This window comes from Zingiber officinale, chromosome 3A (assembly GCF_018446385.1).
Source record: "Zingiber officinale cultivar Zhangliang chromosome 3A, Zo_v1.1, whole genome shotgun sequence".
In the NCBI taxonomy this organism is placed as follows: Eukaryota; Viridiplantae; Streptophyta; class Magnoliopsida; order Zingiberales; family Zingiberaceae; genus Zingiber; species Zingiber officinale.
In genome coordinates this window covers 134,464,632-134,470,631 of record NC_055990.1, presented here as the reverse complement: position 1 = coordinate 134,470,631, position 6,000 = coordinate 134,464,632, and positions in this window count along the sequence as shown.

Genomic DNA, 6,000 nt, shown 5'->3' with positions numbered 1-6,000 from the left:
GAATTCTAGTCAAGTATCTAGCAACCTTAACCTATTTGACTTTTCATGACAACTCCCTATTAGACTTCTTACATCATCAAGTATCCGGTCAACCTTGACTTACTTGACATCTAACTAATATATTCATCAAACATCAAAATCCAAACTCGGGTCAACCTGAGCTTGGTCAGCCTGATCCACCTTGACCTAAGGTCGATTGCATCAACCCCATCTACTGTGAATCATCCTAGCTTCACTATCTACATATAGTGATACCCTCTTAATCTATTTGGTTGAGGGAAAATAAATTTGTCTTCACTACTAATTGCTCGAAATTCTGAAATGGTGAAATAAATTGTAGGATGTATTGTGTTTCCACCTCTAGTTAGACCCAAGGTCTTAACCACACTTATGTTAAAATTTTAAAATATTTCTATCATAGTTTAAACATGTATTGGAAAAGTTAAATTCAAGTAGTAGGCGAAAATATTAATGTTGAAGAAGCATATAGTGTTAGTGCAATCAATCTTAGGTCAAGGTTGACCAAGTTGACCAAGTTTGGGTTAATTCAAGTTTGAGTTTCGATGCTTCATCAATATATTAGTAATAAGTTAAGTAAGTCAATTTTTACTAGCTAGTTGACAAGGCAATCGAAAGTTCAATGGGAAGTTGACAAGAAAAAAGTCTAAGTGGGTCATGGAGGACTGATCACTTGGTGATCGAAAGTCGAACGGAAAGTTGGCAAAAGAAAAGTCCAAGCGTCTTAAGGAGGACCAGACACTTGGTGACTAGAAGTTCAACAAAAAGTTGGCAAGATGAAAGTCCAAGTGGGTCAAAGGGTGACCAAACACTTAATACCAGAAGTCCTAGCATCTCAAGGTTGGCTGAATGTTAGTCAACAATGAAGTCCCAATAGGTCAAAAGTTGATCAAATATTGGGCAATGAGAAGTCTCAATATGTTAAGGGTGACTAAATGTTGAGCAAAGGGAGTCCTAATAAATTGAGGTCAATTGAATACCAGGTAAGACATAAATTTATCCTTGGAAAGGTCAAAATTAGGGATATCAATCAATTGGTGAGAGGTAGATATCGATTGGCAACCCTAAACCTAGAATTTTGGGTTTGTTGTATGGCCAAGTCACCAATCGAATGGCAAAAGATGACCAGTGAATATAAAGTTACTGAATCAATTGGTGTAATCAATTGGTCTAAAGTAATTGATTGACCAACTTTCATCAGTAAATAGAAGGCTTCAGAATCAATTGAGGTAATCGATTGAAAACCAAAAATTGATTGGTATGACTTACCAATCGATTGGTCAGGTAAAAAAGAGTCATTTTATAGGTTTGAACTGTTCGATCTAATGTGGCAATCTATTGAGAGCAAGACCAATCGATTGGAAGGAGTATTTCAACATGATTAAAACCCTAGAAAAGGAGATTTTGTGGATATTTCAAAGTGTTGGTTCTTAGAGATTCTAAAGTGAAGTGTTGGTGCATTTTGTTGTGACTCGTATGAGCTAGAGGGGTTAAATAGTTTTAATTGCTTTTCTTTGATGATTTGTGCTTGTCATTAAATGTGCAACGGAAACCTTGCTTCAATCTCGACTCCAAATGCACAACTCCGGGATTTTCTTGGTGTATACCTCCTTGAGGTGACTAATCCAAGAGTCCACTCCTATAAATCACATTTACTAAGAAATATCTCCTTCTCGAAAAAAATTCCAAAAGTAGAGAAGTCTCTTACAATGCATTCTTACAAGAACAAGGGCAAGCAATACAAAACACAAATGAATATGAAAGCAATAACACTTTACAATTGAAAACCTTTCTTGCTTGATTTCTTGTAACTTGGAAATATTTTTTGATGGTTCAAAAATGTAGTAGCACTATTGATAAGTGTGAAGTATATAGGGTTTCATCATATCTTCACACTACATTCAACCTACTTTTGCATGCATGATTTGAGATAACTTAATTTTATGCTTCATTTTTATGTTTTATTGTTCTTAAATACTTCTGTATTTTGGATCACAGAATGAAGATTGAATTGAAACAGGAAGTGAAAAGACCAAACCAAAGAGCTTTGCCACGGGTAGTCGTGGCTAGCGTTAGGCCCGTGGCAGGCTTTGCCACCTTGCCATAGGCGGATGTGGCTAGTGCTATAGCCCGTAGTGGGTTCTTCTTCCTCGCCACGACATGCTCATGGCCAGCGCCACTGGCTGTGGTAGCTTCAGCCTCCATTCCATGGCTCGCTAGTGGCTAGCGCCAAGGGTCATGGCAAGCACAACCGCTGTGTCACGGGCACCCATGGCTAGTGCCATGGGGCCATGGTGAGCGCCATGGGGTCGTGACCACTAGATCTAGGATCTTTCATGCGACACGGCCACCCATGCCTAAAGACATGACCATCCGTGCTTGCCCAGCGGCACGAGTCGTGTGTGTCATGAGATAGACTTCATCCCCTATAAAAGGGGATTTGCCCCCATTAATCCAGGGTCGGAATAGAAGGACTTCATCCCCTTCCTTGGGAGAGGATTTCCCCTCTTAGGGAAATTCTAGAGGCATCATCTTCATACCTCCAACGGTTCGTCCACCTCGGGTGCAAGGAACTACTTCGAAGATACTGAGGATCTACTCCCTAAGTATCTCTCTATCTTTATTCATTATTTTCATCCATATGAATATTTTCATTTGTGTCTTTGGACTGTAAATTCTTATTTATGGAGTAGTTCTCATGATTCTAGGATGTAGGGAGTAGCCCTTTTGTTATATGAACATCTTTTAAGTTAATCTATATGTTTGCATATTTCTTGTTTGAAGAAATGTATGTTTATGGTTCAGATCTACTGTATTAACATGATCTCGATGTCAATAGAACGAGATTCATATTCCACAAGAGTTTTGGGATGAACTGAAAGGAGAACCCGACCCTTCAACCTATAAAAAACTGAAATGCAAAGAGTCGAATATGAAAGTGCAACCCGATTTGCCGCAAAGAACCCTATGTCGTCATAGAACTTAATGGATCAAACCTAATTCATTGTAGACCATGATTAGGTTTGATACATTGTTATAAAAGTAAAAGATCACATCAAATACCATAAGATGGTTTACCTATATAAATACCCATTGAGGATAGGAAACCAAATATAAATTCATCTATATGAATGTTTTCATTTGTGTCTTCGGATTGTAAATTCTTATTTATGGAGTAGTTCTCATGATTCTAGGATGTAGGGAGTAGCCCTTTTGTTATTTGAACATCTTTTCAGTTAATCTATATGTTTGCATGTTTCATGTTTCTTGTTTGAAGAAATGTGTGTTTACTGTATTAACATGATCTCGATGTCAATAGCACGAGATTCATATTCTACGAGAGTTTGGGGATGAACTGAAAGGAGAACCCGATCCTCCTATCTGTAGAAAACTAAGACGCGGAGAGTCAGATATGAAAGTGCGCCCAATCAATTGAGCTTACTCCCAATCGATCGCCACTTAAGATCCGAGCAATCCCAGCCGTACAAAAGTTGCAACCTGTGCAACAGTCATATCCCAATCGATTGGCTGATCAATTGGGAGCAACTAGATCGATCGGCTGATCAATCCAGCAATCTTCTATGTTCTTACAGAAAACCCCAGAATTGATTGACCAATCGATTTTACCTTCTTCGTATCCATCACAAGACAATCAACCCCAATCAATCGACCGATCAATTGGAGTATCCCAATCGATCGGCTGATTGATTTTGAAGCATTGTGCTCTTCACACGAGACTTACCACGGCTTGTGGCATTGGCCACGAGCACACCATGGCAAGGAAGCAGAGCCCATCATGGGTAATGGCGTTGGCTACAACCGCCCGTGGTAAGGCGGTAGAGCTTGTCACGACCACCTGTGGCAGGGCAGGGCTCTTTGGTTTGGTCTTTTTGATCCCCGTTTCACTCCAATTTTCATTCATGTCATCCAAAATATATAAGAGCAGTTTCTAGGAACAAGAAAACATAAAAATGAAACATAAAATCAAGTTATTTTAAATTATGCATGAAAAAGTGGGTCGAATGTAGTGCAAAAATATGATGAAAACCCTATATACTTCACACTTATCAAATTATCCCAAACCAAACCCTTGCTTGTCCTAAAGTAAACATTAATATTAAGAATGCATGTGAATTCATATATCCCAAATTTCAATAAGTTCATCTAGTCTTATCAAGTAGTATCATCTTTAAGCAAAGATATTCAATTAGTTTCACCAAGCCTAACGAGCTAGCTTAGGTGCACAGTGCATAATTTGTTCCTAAGATTTCAAGTTCATTCCTAAGTTAAGTCATCATTCCATTGTGTTCCCATAATTTCGAACATTAGACACTTACCTGTTATATGCAAGGTTTGCCCCCTCTGTTGGGATCGATGGTCGTACTCGGCTAGAGAGGGGGGTGCGAATAGCCGCCCCAAATCCTTCGCGTTTCTTCCTACGATTAGGGTTAGCGCAGCGGAAATGAAACGTAGAAACGAAAAGGAAGAAGGCAAACCTCAAACTCGATGGATGTAACGAGGTTCGGAGATGATACTCCTACTCCACGGCGTGTCCATAAGGTGGACGAGCCCTATCAATCCGTCGGTGGATGAGTCCCCGGAGAACCGGCTAATAAGTACTCCTTGTGGGTGGAGAAACCTCGCCACAATAACTTGCAACAGCAATATGGAAATACAAAGAAGAGCAAGAACAAAATACACAATGAATGTACAAATACTCGCTTGCCTTCTCGTCGACTGAAGTCCCGGATGAAGCACCAACTTCACGGACGAATGCCAACAAGCAACTCAGTCGAAGAAGCTCACCCGAAGCTTCGGAGCTCAGGAAAGCTCAAGAGCACAGCTTTCAGGAGTAGGAAGAAGAAGGATTCACGCCGCTGTAGAAGCCCTTGAACTCCTTTTATAACCTGCGCTGCACCTGCGAAGAACAGAAGACAGAAGACTAGCCGTTGTGAGCCAACGGCTAGGAGCTGGACCGATCAGGACATCTCGTCCTGGGGACCGATCAGAGCTTCCTTTGATCGGTCCAGGGACCGATCAGCATGCATTCCCTTCCTTTTCTCCCGAACTTTTTGCCTTCTGATCGTTGTTTCCTGATCGGTCTGCAGATCGATCAGATAACACCCTGTAGGCTACTGTTTGGTTACTGATCGGTCACCAGACCGATCCAGATACCCAGTGTATCACTGGATCGATCCAGAGCTTGGTTTTTGCCCAAACCAAGTCCCAAACCTTCCAAACCAACATCCGGTCAACCTTGACCTGTTGGTACATCATGCTTAGCATCCGGTCACTCCCTTGACCTGCTAAGACTCCCCAACAAGTGTCTGGTCAATCCCTTTGACCCACTTGGTCTTTCCAACACCAGATGTCCGATCACCCTTGATCCATCTGGATTTTTCCCTTGCCCGGCTTCACTCACCAGGACTTCCCAACTGCCTAGCTTCACTCACTAGGACTTTCCCTTGCCTGGCTTCACTCACCAGGACTTCCCAACTGCCTGGCTTCACTCACCAGGACTTCCCAACTGCCTAGCTTCACTCACTAGGACTTTCCGACTGCCTGGCTTCACTCACCAGGACTTCCACCTAGCTTCACTCACTAGGATTTTCACCTGGCTTCACTCACCAGGATTTCCCAACTGCCTGGCTTCACTCACCAGGACTTTCCGAACTGCCTGGCTTCAATCACCAGGACTTCCACCTAGCTTCACTCACTAGGATTTTCACCTGGCTTCACTCACCAGGATTTCCCAACTGCCTGGCTTCACTCACCAGGACTTTCCGAACTGCCTGGCTTCACTCACCAGGACTTTTCCAACTGCCTGGCTTCACTCACCAGGACTTTCCCACTGCCTGGCTTCACTCACCAGGACTTTCACTTTCACCTAGCTTCACTCACTAGGATTTTCACTCTGCCTAACATCCCAGTTAGGACTTCCCAGTCAAGTATCCGGTCAACCTTGACCTACTTGACTCTTCT